The sequence below is a fragment of the Bombyx mandarina genome, chromosome 03 (genome assembly GCF_030267445.1).
Source record: "Bombyx mandarina strain Sakado chromosome 03, ASM3026744v2".
Lineage (NCBI taxonomy): Eukaryota > Metazoa > Arthropoda > Insecta > Lepidoptera > Bombycidae > Bombyx > Bombyx mandarina.
The window spans coordinates 11,165,657-11,187,008 of record NC_143210.1 but is presented as its reverse complement, the minus strand read 5'-3'; the positions used below and the strand labels follow the sequence as shown (position 1 = coordinate 11,187,008).

At 36.9% G+C, this 21,352-nt stretch overlaps 1 non-coding gene across 1 annotated transcript; it reads right to left on the bottom strand.

Annotated features, from left to right (window-relative positions):
- Nucleotides 1-9,214: 9,214 nt before the first annotated feature.
- On the bottom strand, nucleotides 9,215-9,287 carry TRNAR-ACG (transfer RNA arginine (anticodon ACG)). The gene has a single exon. It is a non-coding gene; the product is annotated as a tRNA-Arg (tRNA).
- Nucleotides 9,288-21,352: the final 12,065 nt, after the last annotated feature.

The following is a 21,352-nucleotide window of genomic DNA, read 5'->3' as shown; positions in this document are numbered from 1 at the left end:
AGATTCTACATGAGTCTATAAGCTAGACCACCCGACGAGGTCTTTGTAGCACGGAGACAGCTGATACTATCGGATACAACAGAATTTTCGAGAACACGCCTCGAAGAAAAGTTATGACTGAGTGCAATAATTTAATACTTCGCGTGAACCGAGAGCTCGATCCCCAGCAACAAAGAAGATCGTGTAACTGTAGTGGTATCATAGAACACAAGATACTTGATAGATGCCTGAATCGCGCTTACGATATTTTCATGATAGCTTTGCATTTGTTTTTTGTTCTTTTTTTAATTTTATTATTGCTTGTATGGGTGGACGAACTCACAGCCCACCTGGTGCTAAGTGCTTACTGGAGCCCATAGACATCTACAACCTAAATGCGCTACCCCTTGAGATATAAGTTCTAAGGTCTCAAGTATAATTACAACGGCTACCCCACCCTTCAAACCGAAACGCATTACTGCTTCGCGGCAGAAATAAGCACGGTAGTGGTACCTACCCATGCGGACTCACAAGAGGTCCTGCCACCAGTAATTACGCAAATTATAATTTTGCGGGTTTGAACACTGTCAACCGTGGAAGTCAATCGTGAACATTTCTTGAGTACGTATTTCATTAGAAAAATTGGTACCCGCCTGGGATTCGAACATCGGTGCATCGCTCAAAACGAATGCACTGGACGTCCTATCCTTTAGGCCACGACGAGTTGTACAAGTTCCGGACAATAACATTTGGACTGGTAGTCTACCAAGCTATTTGACTGGCTCGGTGGAAGATCTTCACTTTGTCATAGCCCCCAAATAATCACTACTTTTATTCTTGAAACTGCGAAATTCACTAAAAAAAAAAATCTATTATTCTGTATTAATTTCTCAAAATTGTTGACAAAACAAGACAAAGTTCAATAATTCGTGCATCACAAACGTCCTGGCTAGTTTTTTGGGCATTTTAAAAATATAGCTTTGATTTAGAAGCATTTGTCGATGAGCCTGATAGGTGGGTAACATCCGTTTTTAGACAAATTTTTTACAAGCGTTTTATTTATTTATTAGTAAGTAATTTTAATACGCTTTTATTAGATTCAGACGTATGTTAGTATGTAACGGAATCTTTGAACATGATTTTGACCCCCGTCGGATTCATAAAATATTTATAACTACTAAAACCACGCACCCCATGCTTTTTTTTAAATAAAATAATTTTTTCCCACACTATTTTTAATTCAAATTTATTAAAATTTATTTCCTATTTTTTAGTTGGATTTCCTATAAAAGCGTATTTTTTTAGTTTTTTTAAACTATTATTTATTTAATTTATTAGAAGATTTCGTTCTGAACCAATTCTTCTAAAATCAATGTTTGATACAGGATGTTTTATTTTTTCTAAGTAAAATTACCTAACAATAGGTGTATAAGTTCAAAACAGAATATACAACAAATTTTACGTTAGAGCACTTTTTTTTTCACAATAACGAGTGCAGACATAGATGCCACATTCGTTATTGGAGATGATATCAGACCTTGAACAATGTGCGTCCCAGCTTACGACTCAGCTCAGAACATCAGATAGTTTTGTGAGGCAGTAGCCATGTGTACTTGTCAGCAGGTCAGCCGTTTCCTGCGACCATTACTGCTTATTATTAGCTTACTAGCGACCCGCCCTCGCTTCGCTTCGAAAACTGTAATTTATTATTGATTTCTCCACTATTTAATGGATGTTATTATACATATAAACCTTCCTCTTGAATCACTGTATCTATTTAAAAAAAACGCATCAAAATCCGTTGCGTAGTTTCAAAGATTTAAGCATACATAGGGGATATAGGGACAGAGAAAGCGACTTTGTTTTATACTATGTAGTGATGCTATGAACGGGACACAGAAGGGAATAAAACCCCATTTGGAACGTGTTTGTGATTAAGATTGCACAGAATTTTACTATTTTCCTACCAACTATGATTGCGACATCGTTTTTAGGTTTCTTTGTTATTAAAGGTTTGTTTTATTTGGTATTAGTATCAATTATGTTTACCACGTTTAAATAGCTGAAGAAGTTTTTTTGACATGTTATTTTTTCAGAACTTTAAACGGCTCTAGTGTAAAGTCGCAAGAATGTCGCTTAAGCCAAATAGCCTGTCACCCGTAGATATAATAAGATTAATAGTAAAATAAGCTACTAATACAATAGTATTTTTAGGATTAGTGAAATAATTTTTTTATTTTTATTTTTTATTTTTTTATTGCTTAGATGGGTGGACGAACTCACAGCCCACCTGGTGCTAAGTGCTTACTGGAGCCCATAGACATCTACAACCTAAATGCGCTACCCCTTGAGATATAAGTTCTAAGGTCTCAAGTATAGTTACAACGGCTGCCCCACCCTTCAAACCGAAACGCATTACTGCTTCACGGCAGAAATAGGCAGGGTGGCGGTACCTATCCACGCTGACTCACAAGAGGTCCTACTATTAATAAAAATTGAATGAAATTCTGGGTCGCACTGTATGTTGAGTTCTTGTTATGATGTATGACAGTTATGTGTACTCCATTTTTGACGTGACAACGTCTTATAATTCGATGGAGCCGGCTGCACGCACGAAAAAACATGACTCATTGAGGCGTTCCATTTAAGGCTTGAAGTGCAAGCGAGAGCGCGCAACGAGCGACAAAGAGGCACAATCGGCCTCCGCGTTCGGCAACGTTCGACATCTGTCTCTCTCCTACTTGAGTGAGCGGTGCATCCGCGTGGACAGCTGCTATACAATAATACATTTACATGTTTTCGTCAAGTATGAAGTTCAGTGAAAAGTGAATGTGGTGTCAATTGCCCATACAAAATATCTATCAAACAAATAAAATTAAAATTTTTTTTTGAAAAATGAAACCATTCCATCAGTATTTTGTTATGACGTTGTCACGTTCAACTATCGTCAGTAAACCGACTTTAGAGACAACCGACTTTTTTTTTCAATAAATACCATTATGGAAATGTAAGATTAACAAAATTTGAATTATTTTTTTTTTTTTTAAACACTATAAACCCTACACAATTGCAACCTCGTCGATTCGTACACCTCAAGAGATAAATTTATTAAGCACGAATGTCATTGCGCTCATACGAACTAAGTGCGAATGTCGTCGTATTACCAGACTACGTCTCAGCTTGGAGCTGTCACATAATTGTGATTAATTTCGCGAGCGCGTGTGCTGCGGTCACCTTAGGAATGTTGTCCCAGCGAACGTTACTGTTGTCGTGCGATAGAGACATGAGTGACGCGGTTAGCGAGCGAAGACACCATTTCAGATTGTTTCAAAAGTAATCCGGCGGTATAGGAACAACGAGTGAGAGATTATCAATTTTTAAACTCGATTTGCGAGTAATCTCGCGGCCTCCTAGACTTTTCATTTTAAACTGGATACAAACTAGCGATACAAATTTCGGAAGTGATCAATTCTAGGAGAATATTAGTGTGTAGGTATTTTTTATTTTTATTTTATTATATTACGTTGACTGAACGTGAAATCTTATCTAACAAAATCGTCAAATCCCTGATCCATTATCACCAATTTAGATTGATCTATTTGAAAAATTGATGAAAATAACAATATTTAAAAAAAAACGAGGTGTAAAACTCATACGCAATGGAAGCCTTCAAGAATATTTTGTCTGATTCTCTTGCAAGCTATTGTATTGTACTTTTTGCTGCATATTGTCGCCTTTTATTTTCATCGAGTTTCAGATCAAAACAATGCTGATTTTATTTATTTATTTTATTTTTATCACTACAATAACCGTTCCGTATTCGACGATCTCATAGATACAGCCCACTGAGTTTCTCACCGGATCTTCTCAGTGGTTCGCCATACCGATCCGGTAGTAGATTCTGCGAGTTCTGTAGAACACTGGTCTGGCTGGGACTAGTTTTAACAAATTGGCTAAAGTTGAGCGCGTGTACTCACCTGCTCGTTCCTTAGGCTACCAGCGAATAGATAGGTTAAAAAAAAACATTCGACGATCCAAGACAAGGACAAATATAGCCTGAATACAAAATATCTATCAGCATATCACAATAGCACTAACTCCAAGTGAAAGATCAACATAGCGGAAGACTAAAGCAAATGGTCTGAGTCACTAATAAGATAAACGCTTTTAATATAATGATTTATTTTCCATGATCCCGCAGAACTTGACGGCAGTAATCATAAATTACATTAAATAAATGAAAACTCCTAAAGTGTACAGGATGTCAGTCCATTCGTCCCGCTCCGCTTGCCACGGACGACGCACCTTGAAACCGCATTAGCTAATAGAAAACTACCGCGCGTTGCACTCCCTAGAATTAGGCACATCATAGCGCACTATAATTTGGCAGGACTTGCAACACAGCTATTGTGTAGTGCAGTTTTTCGTTGCCTTGTCTCATGTTATTTGTAAAACTCATTTATTCCACAAGGTCGACTCATAATTAGATTTGTAATTCTTCGTTGTTTTTGTTAAACGTCTCAATCGTGTTACGAAATTATAACTCGGTGAAGAGTTACTTGAGTTACTTTTTTATTGTTTCATTGTTTGGTTGGCGAAATATTTATTGATTGTGTAAGGACAAAATTCTCGGTGTATCTGGTGTTAAGTGGTTATAAAGCTCATGGGTACTGGAAAGTCTTCATTGGCTTACTATTCAAACCGCGGCTGACACTGGCCGTGTGGAGTTACTTACCAGTATCGGAGCAGCAAGCAACAATACAAAAAGTAACATAATAAGACGGATGTACACTCAAAAACAAATATAATTTGATTTATTGTTTTCTTGTTTTTCTATAATTGAATTTTATGTTGATCCAATTTAATTTTCATGTCTGTTTTAGTGGGATAATTTCTACAAAACGTCTTCAAGATTTATAGAGATCGTTTTGAATTGTTCGATCATTTGTGTTGACCGCCCACTGAGTGGCCGTACCTGCGACAGAAGGCACTTGTGTCAAAAGCTGTAAAGCTTTCCTCAGCATACCCAAATTTCCAAAAAATCATTACATACATTATTACAAAACAAGACAAAGTTCAATAAATCGTGCATCACAAACGTCCTGGCTAGTTTTTTGGGCATTTTAAAAATATAGCTTTGATTTAGAAGCATTTCTCGATGAGCGTAGCGTATTATTCATCCGTTTTAATTTATCATTTCGGAGGATTTTGTTCAGTCAATCTGACTTTATTTTATTTATACACATATTTTGAAGTCGTCGTGGCCTAAGGGTTAAGACGTCCAGTGCACTCGTGTTGAGCGATGCACCGGTGTTCGAATCTCAGGTGGGTACCAACTTTTCTAATGAAATACGTACTCAACTACTGTTCACGATTGACTTCCACGGTGAAAGAATAACATCGTGTAATAAAAATCAAACTCGCAAAATTATAATTTGCGTAATTACTGGTGGTAGGACCTCTTGTGAGCAACACGGGTAGGTACCACCGCCCTGCCTATTTCTGCCGAAAAGCAGTGATACGTTTCGGTTTGAAGGGTGGGGCAGCCGTTGTAACTATACTGAGACCCTACAACTTATGTCTCAAAGTGCGTGGCGCATTTGCGTTGTAGATGTCTATGGGCTTCAGTAACCACTTAGCACCAGGTGGGCTGTGAGCTCGTCCACCAATATAAGCAAAAAAAAATACGTATGTGGGAAAATCGGTATTTTTTAATTGGTCCACACTGGCAGCTCTAGATTTGTTTTAAAAGAAGATGAATGTTAAAGTGATTTCAGTTGTCATAAGGAAGCTTCGAAGGTTTTTTTATTTAAAAAAGATTTGGTGTCAAAATTAAAATCCACCAGATATCGCCACACATATTGTACTCACACTGCATTCTACACTGCTTTGCTGGTGAAAAACATCGTTTGCTCATATGTGATCCATTTCTTACTCCTTTCTTGTCTTAGAAAATAAACCTTAAATACCAAATGCAAATGTCAGTTATTCATAACAAACTTTTCATTGAAAATACCCTCACGACTTATTGAAAATACTCATCAGTCATGGCATACAAAACATGTCATTGTGTAAATTGAATACGATATTAGTAAAAAATGCTTGGCGATCGGCACTACATTCGCTAAGCACAGCCTAAAGCGACAGCAACCATAATTCGCGTCTTTAATAGCCTCAACAACACGCACTAGTCACACATCAACGCTACATAAAACAAATAAAACACGACTTTACACTTACGTTTTAAGCTCTCTATTCCTGTAGCAACGTTTTAAAGTTCCTAAACTTAAACTGGAGTAGATTTTAAATCGAAGACGTTAAGAACTATATTTGCGTATTGCATTTTGTATTCGTTGTTAAGGAGCGAACACGATGCCCTTGGATAACGTGCAATAGTAAAATGAGTTAATAATAAATTGTTTCGAACAAATATAATTTAAATTAATTCTATTTAAAAAGTATCAGGATACCTATTTATATTTGAAAACAGCGAATAAAGGGTAAAATATGGATTTTATGTCCATTACATAAGCGGCGAAAGTCACAACCGAAGCTATATAATATAGCTATACAATAATTTTTTGCTAAGTCAACTCGGTTAAAACTTATTCGCAGTTAAAGTTTAACCTAAAATAATATATGATGATTTACATAATTTTTTATACTTTTTTTACAAAAAAAAAGGCTTAAAAACATAAAACAATTTTTTTTCGTTTTTGCTTTCCATATTTATTGAGAATGAAAGCTTTGAAACCTGATTTTAATGTAGTGTGTATTTGTAAAACTTGATTTCAAATAACAAATTAATAAATAATAGACTAAAAAATAATTTCAGACCGTTGTAGGCCATTTAATTCGCTATAAAAATATGTATTTCTTTTTACGACACGATAATTCGCTGAGATACAATAAAATTCCAATTTTTGATTTTTTGATTTTCCATTTTTAAATGGAAAATCAAAGCGATGCGGCACCTCTAAACATTAATATTAAGAGCTCAAACTTTACCAGAACTTATTTTTCGTCATCTTCGATGATATTTTCATAGTACCTAAAGAAAAAAAAATTAAAGGTTTTTTGTTTTGAAAGCCGTGTTTTGTTTGGTTTTAACTTCAAATTATTCCATTCTTGTTCATTGTCGCAGACCGGAGGTAGTCCTAGATTTCTGCAATAAATTTCACACGCGCCGGGGATGAGTTTGTCCGTTATTTGCAATTGACTTTTCTGACACTCCTATCCAATGCAAGTTATTATTAAAGCTATTATTCAATTACTACCGACAGACAGCGGTCTGGCTGCACCCCTAACAGTTACGACACCCATGAGCGACGTCAGCTATTCAGTATAAGGTATGGTAAGTTGCCTACAAGGCAATTTTTTTTTTTAAAATATACTGAAGTATCATTAAAAACAAAAAAATAGTTAAAAAAAAACTAAAAACATACGCTTTTATAGAAAATCTAACTAAAAAATTTAAAATAAATTTTTAATTAAAAATAATGTAAGAACAAAAGATTTTATTGTAAGCAAAAGGGTATTTTACTTTTTTTTTAAACTATTATTTATTTTTCATTTTTTAGTTGAATTTTCTATAAAAGCGTTTTTTTTTTTTTTTTTTAAACTATTATTTATTAAACTATTATTACAATCAATGATTTTCAATAAAATTGAGCCATCATTGATGTTTATTCTAAGTCGGTAACTTATCCGAGAAATAGGTGATCGGCGCGGCTGGTAGTTTCCATTCTTGGTCTTGACGCAGACACTCCGGGTCTCAGGCAAACAAAACAATCGCTAACCCTGATTATCCTAGTAAGGATAACGGATCAAACTGTTTAAAATATTGAATTGTCATCGGTCCTTAATAAGTATGCTAAATTTCGAGTTATTCTGACGTTTTGAAGGGGGTCAAAATCATGTTCAAAGTTTCCGTTACATACTAACATACGTATGAAGCTAATAATCACACCCCCGATTACTCTTTTTAGTCAATCCATACCCTGGGCCAGGAAGGTCAAGTACCTGGGCGTTACCCTGGATGCATCGATGACATTCCGCCCGCATATAAAATCAGTCCGTGACCGTGCCGCATTTATTCTCGGTAGACTCTACCCCATGATCTGTAAGCGGAGTAAAATGTCGCTTCGGAACAAGGTGACACTTTACAAAACTTGCATAAGGCCCGTCATGACTTACGCGAGTGTGGTGTTCGCTCACGCGGCCCGCACACACATAGACACCCTTCAATCTCTACAATCCCGCTTTTGCAGGTTAGCCGTCGGAGCTCCGTGGTTCGTGAGGAACGTTGACCTACACGACGACCTGGGCCTCGAATCTATACAGAAATACATGAAGTCAGCGTCGGAACGGTACTTCGATAAGGCTATGCGTCATGATAATCGCCTTATCGTAGCCGCCGCTGACTACTCCCCGAATCCTGATCATGCAGGAGCCAGTCACCGTCGACGCCCTAGACACGTCCTTACGGATCCATCAGATCCAATAACCTGTGCACTAGACGCCTTCAGCTCTAGAAGCAGGCTTAGGGACCTCGGTAACCGTACTCGTCGAACTCGACAAAGAGTTCGCCGTGCAACCTAACCCATGAATCAGCTCGCCGAGTTTCTCGCCGGATCTTCTCAGCGGGTCGCGATTCCGATCCGGTAGTAGATTCATTCGCGAAGCAGCTACTCTTGAGTTGTTAGGTCTCCTTTGGAGGCGCTCGGGTAGCTGTTAGCAAATCCCACCCCTCCTGGCTGAGCCTTTGCTCGCCCACCTGTCCTGGTGAAACTGGAAAGGCCTCCGGGACACCAGTAAACCTTCAATCATAAAAAAAAAAAAATGAAGCTAATAAAAGCGTAATAAGTCATTGTTTAAATTCAGTGACGACTCCTCACACGATAAAGTAATAAAATTGTGTGGTTGTTTCGAAAGACAATTTGTTATCCCATAAAATTTTCATTAAAAGTCATAATTAGTTTCAATTTAACTAGAAGTAAGACCTAAATGTGATGGGCAGTATTTGCGGTCTAGAAATAAACGTCTCATATAGAACGAATTATCAAATTTAGGCAAAAAAAGCTAGCTAATCGCAACAAAATTCGTTACAGCTATATTTTTTTCCAAAAATTTTATATTGATTACAGTCTACACTGGAAATTAAATTATTATTACGTTACGAAAAATAACATAATTATGCATTACTACAACAAAATGAATATAAAAGAAACAGGATCGACCCTGCCAGGATTCGAACCTGGAATCTTCTGATCCGTAGTCAGACGCGTTATCCGTTGCGCCACAGGGCCTGCGAGATCTGGTTTCGAAATAGCCCATTAGTTATAGTTACGATTTTAAAAAAATAAGATGATGATACAAATTATAACGCATTTATATGAGTTGTATAAATGTTATCACTATAACTAAAGATTTAAGTAAATATACTGGAAAGTTCGTGTTAATATCCCAAAGTCCTTCTTTAGACTGCTGAAATACTGGTGGTAGGACCACTTGTGAGTCCGCGCGGATAGGTACCACCGCCCTGCTTATTTCTGCCGTGAAGCAGTACTGCGTTTCGGTTTGAAGGGTAGGGCAGCCGTTGTAACTATACCGAGACCTTAGAACTTATATCTCAAGGTGGTTGGCGCATTTACGTTGTATATGTCTATGGGCTCCAGTAACCACTTAACACCAGGTGGGCTGTGAGCTCGTCCACCCATCTAAGCAATAAATAAAAAAAAGATAAAAATATCACTTACTAACAACATGCAGTCCCCTTAGCTACCGTATAGTATGCGTCACATCTCAACTGTCATGTCCGCATACATAACTTCGCATGAAATGAAGCCACAAATCCGTGTTCTCTGAGCTGACTTTATCTATAAGTTGTGGACTCGTGGAGCGAATGTCGGGCGTGCTGAATTAAAAAGTAGGCTTGGATAATAAACAAACTTAATATTCAACTTTACGTAAACATCTGCGGTTTATTTTATTTCGTTAAAATATCAAATGTATTAAAAGTAGATTCCGTTTTAACACTAATATAAATGCTGTCTAGAAATTTCTTTAGTTTTTATTTTTTATTGCTTAGTGGACGAGCCCACCGCCCACCTGGTGTTAAATGGTTACCGGAGCCCATAGACATCGGCAACGTAAATGCCGCAACCCTCCTTTGAGAGATGAGCTGTAAGGTCTCACTTTTAATAGTAAAGCGGCTGCCCCGCCCTTCAAACCGAAACTACTTCACGGCAGAAATATATACCTACCCGTGCGGACTCGCAAGACGTCCTACCACCAGTAAAGTTTTAGTTACATTATAATTTGTAATCAAACTCACGATTCATCTTACTTTTAGGTGTTACCGAACCCGTTACCGCATCACTCAAAAGTTTTGATAATGCGTTAAGATATGTGTACAATATACAAAAAAAAAAAATTCTTTTTCTACCTATGCTGATAGCCTTGAGAGGCTATTTCAGCTTCACCCTAACGTGTGTAGGCTAGCTCTCGGGACTCAAACCGGGAGTGTTGCTAACACTGACCCTAGCAAGAGCAGTGCTTCACAGAATCTACCACCGGATCGGAAACGCGACCCACTGAGAAGATCGGGCGAGAAACTGAGTGGGCTGTGTCTATGGTTGATTCGCTCGTCGAACCCTTCGTCGCAAGCGACGGGTTCGGTGACCGGAAAAATTATAGATTTTCGTGATGACTATAATATCGCATTAAGACAGACACACTATTAACTAAACTGTTTTATGGATAATTAATACAAAATGAAAGTGTTACGTATCATTCTGTTAACTAATTTAGAACGAAGTCAAATAGAAGAGACTCTGAAAACTAGTTAAAATCTCAAGACTAATAACACTGTAAGTATATAAATACGCTAAGTAGCAACACAAACAGAATTCGCGCCACACAAACAAGTATTTATATAAAGATCTTAATTACGAAATCACCACAATAAAGGTGTTTCGCATCACGCGGTGGTTGGTTGCGTTCAATCCGTATTCACGCGAACTCGCGATACGCCCGCATGTGGTTTAAGTTGATCCATCAAGACAGCGAAATTACAAACAATAATTTATAATCAGTAATCCATTTTGGAAAAATCTTTTTGGAAAAATCATCATACGCATTGGTGTATAAAGATTCCTAACGCTAATTTGAGTTAATTATTTGAATTACAGAAATCGATTAATTTCATTTCGTTTTTTTTTATGGCTCACCACGTAGAGCTATCAACGGTAAACTAGCTAGGAACATTTAAATTTATTCCTTTTTTAAGATTTTCGGTCTCAACGCAGGAATTCAGTGGTGAAAAGAGAGCGAGAGAAAAAGAGAGAGAGAGAGAGAGAGAGAGAGAGAGAGAGAGAGAGAAAGAGAGAGAGAAAAAGAGATAGAGAGAGAGAGAGAGAGAGAGAGAAAGAGAGAGAGAGAGAGAGAAAAAGAGAGAGAGAGAGAGAGAGAGAGAGAAAGAGAGAGAGAAAGAGAGAGAGAGAATACAGTTTATCGCACACCAAAACACAATTTACATTAAAAAAACACTCAAAAAACAGGTACATTTGTACATTATGTAGTCTTATCGCTAAAAGCGATCTCTTCCAGACAGCCTGTTTTATTTCCGGTGTCATTTTTTAAATCTTATGTTTGGACGTAACGAAACTGCTTGAGCTATTTTTATCCCTCTAAGAGGAAGATAGATGCGTACAGCCCTTTTCTATGGAGTATTACAGTGGAATGTAAACATAGCACTCGCGATGACATTCGATGATAAACCACCGATCGGCCTTAACTTAAAGTTGAAAATCGCATATCAACTAAAATTAAATTATAGCTAGACTCGTTCTTATAAAATTAACCTTTCGTTCTTTACAGTAAATTTCTTTTTTGTTTCGAAAACAAAACGCGTCTTGTTATTTTATCAGACTTATATTTACATCTATATATTAATACGTGAAGCAAAAACTTTGTATCCCTTTTTACGAATATTGCGCGGACGGAAGAGTATGAAATTTTCCACACTTATACAGAATATAGAGAAGAAGTGCAAAATGCTAATATTTTTTTTAATAATGCATAAAAGATACAGTAAATCAATAAAGAAAACATTACACACACTACATACCATGTATTTGACGCACACACGCAGGCATACTATTTATTGTCAAACTTTTGTTCTTGACATCTGTGGTCAAATTGAGAATAGATTAAATATTGTTTATCTTTATTAATATATTTTTATAGTGTAGCCTCGGCGAAATTTGTGATTATAGAAGAATAAAATACAATCATAGTAGTGTACAAACTTAAAATTCCAATTAATTATAGTCGAATTTCGACTACTGCGGGACCTCTAGTAAATATAATTGTACAAATAAAATAGTAAACTCAAGATAAAGATAAAGAAAAGGGTGCTACACTGCACCATTTTCTTTTATGTTTGACAAATGTTTTTTTTTTTGGTTAACGCCTATTGCGAGCTTTAGTGCTATCGAAGACTCTTTTCTTTAGTTTAAGTATTAAATTATTAATTTAGTTTAAGTATTAAACTAAAGAGGGAATAGAAATCTTGAACTAAATTACGATTATTTGGTGCAATTATTTTTAATTTTGCTTCTCTATCTACAATATTTTTGTTCTTAATTACGTAATAACATTTGAGACATATGGGCGAATCACAAATTTTACATTAATTTCATTTTGCACCTCCCGCCATCGGAGCAGAGTTCATCCACATCCACAGCGCATTTCTAAAGATCTTTTTTGCCACGTACCATCTGGCTTTGGAATGAGCTCCCCTCTATGGTGAGGGCTATGACATGTCGTTCTTCAAACGAGGCTTGCGTAGAGTACTTAATGGAAGGCAGCGGCTTGGCTCTGCCCCTGGCATTGCTGATGTCTACGAGGTAACCACTTTCCATCAGCTGGGCCGTATGCTCGTTTGTTCGTTCTCTCTCATGCGAGATTCGGACATCGGTTGTTGAGCGACAAGAGGTTTTCAAGTTTTATTCGACTTCAACATGCCTCGTCCTCCATCCCCAGGGGAGGGTGGAAGTCCGGCGATTTCCTCTTGACAAAAAAAAAAAAAAAGGCGCACATCACGACCGCAAACCTGTACACGATCACAATAAATAATTCTGCCCACTAAAATCGAAATAACAGAACAATATCTATTTAGTTTAAGTACCCCACGCACGACCGATTTCCTTTAGTTTACACTTAATTAAGGAATTAACGGAGGTGCGGCCCAAACGAGATACAAGATACGGACGTGTCTCGGGACGCGGACACGCTGTCGACTGTTAATACGAGAGATTTCATAAACGAGATATTATCTCGGAACACGCTAGTGTGCGCCGCGCCTTAAATCTCTATGCATTTAATTATTTACTTAATGACACCTCATGAAGGTACGATTCGAAACAATTTGGTTTGAATGTTGGAGACGCAACATAAATCACGAGAGAAAGTAGCGAAATAATAAATAACAGTACGCAAATTAAATACTAATCAAATTATATTGTACTAGAGGGCCCGCAGTAGTCGAAATTCGACTATAATTAATTGGAATTGTAAGTTTGTACACTATTATGATTGTATTTTTTTACTTCTATAATCACAAATTTCGCCAAGACTACACTATAAAAAATATTAACAAAGACAAGCAATACTTAGTCTATTCTCAATTTGACCACAGATGTCAAGAAAAAAAGTTTGACAATAAATAGTATGCATGCGTGTGTGCGTCAAATACATGGTATGTAGTGTGTGTAATGTTTTCGTTATTGATTTAATGTGTCTTTTATGCATTATTTAAAAAAAATATTAGCATTGTGCACTTCTTCTCTATATTCTCTATAAGTGTGAAAAATTTCATACTCCTCCGTCCGCGCAATTTTCGAGTTTTTGCTTCACGTATTAATATATAGATTTTTACACGCTTTATATTAGCTTCACTTGTATGTATATTTGTAACTGACTCCTTTAGACGCGATTTTGACCCACTTTAAACGGCTCGATTTCATTGAAACTTTGTAGATTTATCGAGGACCGATGACAATACACTAATTTGATAAGATTAGTCCATTATTCAATTTGCAAAAAAAATTATAACTAAAAAATGAAAAATACATAATAGTTTAAAAAAACTAAAAAACACGCTTTATATAAATTTTTTTAGATGATTTCAGCGTAACCTTAACTAGTAGGTGAGCTCACGGGGCTCAAACCTGACAGCGTTGCTAACACGAACGCTAACAAGAGCCGTGCTTCGCGGAATCTACCACCGGATCGGAAACGCGACCCACTGAGAAGATCCGGCGACAAATTCAGTGGGCTGTGTCTGTGGGCGTGGGTTCGATTCTCCAAAGAAATATAAATATGATGAACAAGTTTTTTGTTGTTTGCCTGGGGCTTAATATCTATATAATATCTGGATATATTTAAACATATATAAGTGTGTATATCAGCCCCTGATTCTCATAGTTCAGTTAATCCTAATCACTATTTATTTATTCGCGCTGCTCTGATATTTTTCATTATTTATTTCGCACTAAAAAAAATTTGTATTAAACGTAAAATCGGTTCTAAGTGGAAGAAAGCATCTCACGCCGGGTATATCGTCGCGCTGGACAGCTACAAGCCAGGTGCGTAGGCAGGCGTAGCGGACGCGCCGGTAGCTAAATCAACCATTGTCTGATTGCTGCTACCGCATTCCACACGCGGGACTTTAGCGTGCCTAGAATTGTTCTCTAATACCGTAGCTCCGCTAGAAGATCGAGAGGTTTGTCTCCGTTGTGACGGAAAGTTCTAGAATCGACTAGTAAAGCTCTGAACCGCTTTCATCAAATGATACAGCTATTTCTCATTCCTAAAATAATAAATACACTTTTTATTAACTCCATATTAAAACTAGCGGCCCGCTCCGGCTCCGCTCGGGACTTTAACAAAAATTTCAACGATATTTGACGTTGTTTTTAAGATAAAGATAAGATAAAGAACACTTATAGCTACATAAAATAGTTAGACAGATGCTGTCGCAACACTTTTTGTAAATAATAATGTGTTCTACAAAGTCGCAGTACATTATTTTATTCTATCATCAATAGTTTTCGCAAGGCACGCGATGTAAAGAATGTTTGGTAATTTTTTTTTGGGTTCTAGTATTGGAGTTTTTGTAAGGATCCGTAATTTAAAAAAAAAAAATTATAGCCTATGTTACTCGGGAATAGTGTAGCTTCCAAACAGTGAAAGAATTTTTAAAATCGGTTCAGTAGTTTCGGAGCCTATTCAATAAAAACAAACAAACAAATCTTTCCTCTTTATAATTATAATATTATAGTATAGATGAAGAATATCCTATTTCAAATTAAAAGTAGCTCACTAAAATCTTTCTGTTTCTATATGTTCTAAAGTCTTCGTATAACAATCGCACACACGACTAGCGTGTTCATGTTCTGTCGAGTGTATATCTACCTTAAGTCGGCGTCCGTTCTCCGGGAGTCCTGTGGCGTTCTTTAATGCCCCGTGTTTAATCTCCACACAACTCATGATCGCCTAGTACTTTGTCCGACAATGTAACGTTTTCTGAGATTTCATTAAGTTTTCCTTGAAGTACTCTCTAAATATATACGAGTAAATAAATATATATATTTTAAAGAATGTTTGTCAAATTGAATTAAGAATAGTTTACAACCTATTAATTAATTAAATTTGATTTTAACAATTGATGGGGTAGAGTCTTGGCTATTTAGCTAGTAGGTATCTGATAATAATCACAAGTACGGTGTTTAAAATAAAAAAAACAAAACGAAATTGTTTATAATAATATTATATATTCTAGAAACATGCATATTCTTTATATATGTATATAATTTAATTGATTAATAAATATAGATAAGTCGAAATTCAAGCAACGACTCATTGATAAAGCTTCCGGAACAGAAATACACACATATTCTATATAACTACAACGTTACTACATCCATACTTATTATTGATTTTGTTTTAACATATTAATTTGAAAATATGTTTATTTGTTTGTCCTACTTTCAAAATGACGTTATTATTTCACGAGAGTGTCACGGGATACTTTTTATCTAGAAAAAAACATCTAATTTCCACGACAAATTGCCCTGATACTTTTCCTTGACCACGCGGACAAAGCCACGGGTAACAGCTAGTGAGTGCATTATCTGTCCAACAGTACACGCAGATAAATGTGTACACTCGAGGCCAAATTAATACACGCATTATTTAGACGTGAAGTAAATGAAGCCATTACAGAGAAAATCAAGTCATACATTATGAATGTTCCCTTATTGATAATTAACTTTAGCGCTGGCTGGAACTGACATTTCTGTTAATTATTATTACTACGTTATTTAGCCTGTGTTTTTTAAAAATAGAAAAAAAAACTGCCGGCATGTTGATTATTGTCGTAACTGTGTCTTTAATTCTGAAAGGTAGGAGAACTAGTGCTCGAACACAATCGAAACATGGTCGGTATTAGATTGATTGGTTAACACTGAATCCTACTACTGGTGGTAGGACCTCTGGTGAGTCCGCGCGGGTAGGTACCACCGCCCTGCCTATTTCTGTCGTGAAGCAGTAATGCGTTTCGGTTTGAAGGGTGGGACAGCCCTTGTAACTATACTTGATACCTTAGAACTTATATCTCAAGGTGGGTGACGCATTTACGTCATAGGTGTCTATGGGCTCTAGTAACCACTTAACATCAGGTGGGCTGTGAGCTCGTTCAACCATCTAGTAATAAAAAAAAACCAAGAGGAATCTTGAAATTGTCAGCTCAACTATGGAAATAAAAAAATCAATTTAATAGTAAAAAGCCTAGTTCCACAAAAAAAATCGCACTCTACAAACGCAGTCACGTGTAACAAAATTTGAATATGAATCCAGTTTCAGTCAATTTTTCTCCGTAAAAATAAAAAAAAGGGCTTACGAAGTCTAGTAAATATTTTTACGTACGAACGAGATTCGCTGGGCTGCCTATTTTTTGCCCAACCTATTCGCTGTTAGCATAAGGAGCTATTTCAGATACGCTTTATGACATGAAATTAGATTTGAAATTAAGGCAGTAAGGTCGAAAAATAAATAATACTAAAGATATTTGCGAAGAATCGCTAAACACCAGTCTAAGAATTAATAAAACCTCCACTTCATATTCCAGGTCGTGTCTTGCAACGTTTGGTAGGTGAGCTCATGAGCTCTTGACATACAAAACGCATTTGGGCTAACACGTCGTGCTATGTATTGAAAGATTTACACAGAGAAAGTTATTCAAGTCGCCGCAATTCACTTACACGCTATTTCATTGTACGTGACGTCATTTGAGGCCAAAATACGAGGTCGACTGTTTCAAATTGAAACGCCAGATTAAATGGCGAAATTCGTTTTCATTATGACCAAGGTACTTTTTTCAAAAAAATCCTATAAACAGCTGCCTGTAAGAGATCTCTTATAGCGACAAGACCGCCTATTGTACAAATTACACCTACCTCTTCTCTCTCTCTCTCTCTATAAAAATCAAACCCGCAAAAGTTATACTTTGCGTAATTACCCGTGGTAGGACCTCTTGTGAGTCCGTACGGGTAGGTACCACCACCCCGCCTATTTCTGCACTGAAGCAGTAATGCGTTTCGGTTTGAAGGGTGGGGCAGTCATTGTAATCTTAGAACTTATATCTCAAGGTAAGTAGCGCATTTACTTTGTAGATATCTATGGCCTCCAGTAACCACTTAACAACAGGTGGGCTGTGAGCTCACCCACCCATCTAAGCAATAAAAAAAAAACTGTACCAGCTTATTACTACAAATTGTTAAGCTAATTTCGTTTCTATAAATTGATCTAATACATTATTAAAATGATCTGATAGCAGCCGGTCATGTGAGCAGCCAACACGTGATCAGATAAGTGTTGACGTAGACAAAGTGGTTTGCAGAATTCATTTGAAATGCTTATTTATAATGTTTGTTTTCATTTTCCGGCATCGTCATCCTACTTTAGATATGTCGCACGCTTATGTTTACACACTCGTTATTCCGCTGCTATGGCTCACAATAATCTATGGCGATTGACTAATCACCATCAGTTGCTTGCATTAGCTATAAAAAAGTATTCAAAATGAAACTTCATGCAAAACTTCTACATTGTTAGCAGTAGAGCGTATTAGAATACTGGACGATATATCTATGGGAAACGGTCAAGCTTCCACTACCTTGTCTATTATGAAGTCGTCGTGGCCTAAGGGATAAGACGTCCGGTGCATTCGTGTTGAGCGATGCACCTGTGTTCGAATCCCAGGCGGGTACCAATTTTTCTAATGAGTTACGTACTCAACAAATTTTAATATTCACGATTGACTTCCACGGTGAAGGAATAACATCGTGTAATAAAAGTGAAACCCGTAAAATTATAATTTGCGTAATTACTGGTGGTAGGACCTCTTGTGATTCCGCGCGGGTAGGTACCACCGCCCTGACTATTTCTACCGTGAAGCAGCAATGCGTTTCGATTTAAAGGGTGGGGCAGCCGTTGTAACTATACTGAGATCTTAGAACTTATATCTCAAGGTGGGTGGCACATTTACGTTGTAGATGTCCATGGGCTCCAGTAACCACTTAACACCAGGTGGGCTGTGAGCACGTCCAACCTATTAAGCAATAAAATAAAAAATAAAAAATTACGCCGACGAAAAAGTGACAGTTGACTCGTACAACATACCTATCAGTGTTTGACATGACATTAAAATAGAAATTAAGGCGTTTAAGTCGAAAAATAAATAATAATAACGATATTTCCGAAGAATCGCTAAACACTAATCTAAGATTAATAAAACTTCCACCTCATATTCCAGGTCGTGTCTTGCAACATTTGCGTTGTAATGTCTACTTTTTTTCCTACCCATGCTGATAGCCTTGAGAGGCTATTTCAGCTTCTCCTTGACGTGTAGGTGAGCTCACGGGGCTCAAACCGGGAGTGTTGCTAACATTGGCCCTTGCAAGAGCAGTACTTTGCAGAATCTACCACCGGATCGGAAACGCGACCCACTGAGAAGATCCGGCGAGAAACTCAGTGGGCTGTGTCTATGGGTTAATTTAGTCGTCGAGCCCTTCGTTGCCAGCGACGGATTCGACAAGGACGGTGACCGATGCTTGAGGTACCTAAAAGCACCGTTAATAGATCGAGAGGATCCGTAATGACGTGTTTAGGGCTAATGTCTACGGTGGTGAGTAGTCTCTATCGTTCAAGAATGTAATGCCTAAAATGTCCAGTACCGAACTAGTGCATAATCGCGTACAAATAGGTCGAACGTCTAACCTATAAGACCACGGACCTGACGGGGACGAACACTAAGACGTCTATGTTTCTGTCTATAATTTGTAGACGCGCAAGATAGACGCGTTCAACCTCAGAAAGGCACTTAGATACGAACGTTTGAATTATGTTTTATAATGACAGCAGAAATATAAATTCGCACTCTCAAAACACAACATTAATCATATTTCGAATTCGACAACACGAATAACACCCGATGACAAAATAACATTGAGAAACACGGGTTGCATTCAACAATAATTTATTCCATACATTCCTGCCCACGTATGTAAATAACACGTTACGAATGCACATTTGAAAGCGAAATGTATCTATCATTGGAGCTCAATGTCGCTTCGATATTGTTTATAGCTAATCCTGTTTCTTGTATTAAGCAAATACTAGAAGTCCCGCAGTAGTCGAAATTCGACTATAATTAATTGAAATTGTAAGTTTGTACACTATTATGACTGTATTTTATACTTCTATAATCACAAATTTCGCTAAGACTACACTATTAAAAAATATTAATAAAGACAAACATAATTTAATCTATTCTCAATTTGACCACAGACGTCAAGAACAAAAGTTTGACAATAAATAGTATGCATGCGTGTGTGCGTCAAATACATGGTATGTAGTGTGTGTGATGTTTTCTTTATTGATTTAATGTATCTTTTATGGATTATTTAAAAAAAATATTAGCATTGTGCACTTCTTCTCTATATTCTCTATAAGTGTGGAAAATTTCATACTCCACATTCATTCATTTTCACTGGTGGTAGGACCTCTTGTGAGTCCGCACGGGTAGGTACCACCACCCCGCCTATTTCTGCCGTGAAGCAGTAATGCGTTTCGGTTTGAAGGGTGGGGTAGCCGTTGTAACTATACTGAGACCTTCGAACTTATATCTCAAGGTGGGTGGCGCATTTACATTGTAGATGTCTATTGGCTCCAGTGACCACTTAACACCAGGTGGGCTGTGAGCTCGTCCACCCATCTAAGCAATAAAAATAAAAAAAATCCTCCGTCAACGCATTTTCGTAAAAAGGGATACAAAGTTTTTGCTTCACGTATTAATATATAGAGATAGCATATCGTCGCTGTCAAACCAAAATCTGCTATGTGCAAAAACTCTATCTCTATTGAATTAACGAGTAAAAACATTTTCGTATAAAATTTTATATGAAAGTGAATTTTTAAGAACTATATCAAATGAAAGCTATAGATAAATGTTAAAGCTATAGACACATAACAGTTTTTTTTTATACGGTCGATAGGGCTGTGAACTATACGAAAAGGTCAAAAAGTAAACATCTCAAAAGTGCACATAGCCGATTTTGGTTTGACAATGACGATATAGCAGACATATTATAACATTACATGTTGCTATTTTATGTTTAAAAACTAAAAAAACACGCTTAAATAGCAAATCGAACTGACAATTCGCTTAATTATTTTCTTATTCTGTCGATACTGGTCAAGAGTTTGGAGTGAAGTTCGGAAACTGTGCTAGTGTCTACGGTACTTGATGCGTGTGTAAAGTATCAAGTCGAACGGATATCTTGAAGCCAGTGCAAATGATGTTCAAAGACATTTTTTCTTACAAACATACATACAATCTAATAAAAGCATACTAAAAATAATATTAAAATATGTCGATACTGAAATGAGGGGATCAACTCATCGGAGTTCAAAACCATCCTATCGGCTACCGACCTCAAGGAAACAGATAAAATCTTAATTTAGAACGGCCTTCTCATTCTTCAAAACGCAACCAATGTATGATTCGCAGCAGAAATAGTCAGGATAATACAACATATCTATGTGTGTTCACAATACGCGTTGTGATAATTTTTCTTTTTATTCCTTAGATTGTTAAATGAGCTCACAGCTCACCTTGTGTTAAGTGGTTAAGTGTGTTAAGTGGACATCTACAACTAAGTTTCAAGGTCTCAGTATAGTTACAACGGCCGCCCCATCTTTCAAATCGAAACGCATTACTGCTTCACGGCAGAAATAGGCAGGGTGG